Source organism: Oryzias melastigma, linkage group LG15 (assembly GCF_002922805.2).
Source record: "Oryzias melastigma strain HK-1 linkage group LG15, ASM292280v2, whole genome shotgun sequence".
NCBI classification, from domain to species: domain Eukaryota; kingdom Metazoa; phylum Chordata; class Actinopteri; order Beloniformes; family Adrianichthyidae; genus Oryzias; species Oryzias melastigma.
The window spans coordinates 14971863-14973568 of record NC_050526.1 but is presented as its reverse complement, the minus strand read 5'-3'; positions in this window follow the sequence as shown (position 1 = coordinate 14973568).

The following is a 1706-nucleotide window of genomic DNA, read 5'->3' as shown; positions in this document are numbered from 1 at the left end:
GGAGCGGGTTCTGGAGGTTCTGCCCCCCCAGAAGAGGAGTCCATCGTTTCTAATCAGCTCCAAACCTCACAGCTTTCATCTTAACCCCCCCATGCTTCTTCATGTGGGGGGGTCTTCAGCTGTTCTGCTGCCCCGTCGGAGGAGGACCCCCCCTCACCATGGGACGTTAAATATGCTCATCGTGTGGCGGAGGAGGAGTGATGAGGGCCGAGTCCAGATGGCAGGTAGACGTGTGAGTGCCGCTCCACCACAGGGCCGGTCGGCGCCTTCTAAATATACTCCCCGTCCCCGCGGAGGTGCCACCAGGCCCCGCCCCCTTTCCCATGGGGCCGCGGCGGTCGCCTCCCACTGTGGCTCTGCTCTTCTTCAGCCGGAGCGGTTTTCCCGAGTCCTGCCGGAGTCTCCGTCACTGAAACTCTTCAGCCGGCCTCCACACGTCGCCACGGCAACCGCCCAAAGTTTGGGTCATCCCGAATCCAGAACGTGCTCAGAGTTATCCATGGATTTATCATGAGGAGAGGAGAAAAGTTTGTGGTCATGGCAACAGTGTTCGTCAGGGGGGGTGAACTTGGGGGGTTTAAGGTCGTTTCACGGTGACCTTTCACGGTGACCTTTTAGCCTCTCGAGTCACTCGGACATTTCCTCTCAGCTTCCGATCTCAGAACTCTGAAACCGATCTTAGTCTGAAAAACCGAGTTTCCCTGAGAACGCTCCGTCCTCGTCTCCGTGAAACCTGCAGGCCGCCGCGCCGCCGCGCCGCCGCACACCCTCATCTGCAGAACAAAGATATCGTCCGTGTAATCTCTGGATTATCCTTTCATAACCAGGAGGATCAAACGAGCTCCAATGTGCCGGATCTGCTGACTCCGCTTTTCCCGCTCCGCTCTCTGGAGTTTTCCCATCCTTTCCTTCTCTCTGTGGCGAGCCGGACTGTCAGGACAGCTGGGGGGGGGGTCTGGTTTGGTGTAGGGGGTGTGCCAGCAGCGACTCCCCAGGAGTGATGAAACCTCACTGGAAAAAACCTCCGGATCTTCTGATGGGATCTGATCGTTCTGGAGGTGATGAAGCTGGAGCCTATCCCTCCTCTTCATCCTTCAGGATCTGAGCTCTGCAGCTCTCATTCCGGTTTTCCCGTTTCCTGAACTTTTCCCACTCGGAGTCTCTCAGCTGCTTCCATGGAAAACACGGTAAACAGGGAATCTTAAGGAAATCCAACTTTTTTTTTTGCAGGGAAAATAATTTTACAGAGAAAGTTTTCAACCAGAAACTGATGGAAGTTTATTTCTGTGACGCCTGAATTCATGTCCATCATTGAACGAATCATTCCAGCTTTCTCCGTCGCTGATGTGACGCATCGAAGGGTTAAAAACGCGTCTTAGTGACCAGATCCTGGTCCAGATCCTGGTCCAGATCCTGGTCCAGATCCTGGTCCAGATCCTGGTCTAGATCCTGGTCTAGATCCTGGTCCAGATCCTGGTCTCGATCCTGGTCCAGATCCTGGTCCAGATCCTGGTCCAGATCCTGATTTTAAAAACAAGACTTCACATTTGTCTGATTTTTTAAACAAAGTTTTTCGATGCTGTGACCTGTTTGCTGGTTTTTCCGTGTAACTCCGCCCCCTGCGGCCGTCACACCCGCGCTTCAACAGGAAGTGAGGTTTTCCCGCCCGAGGTCACGGCGTAGAAATGTGATGATGTCACTGTGTG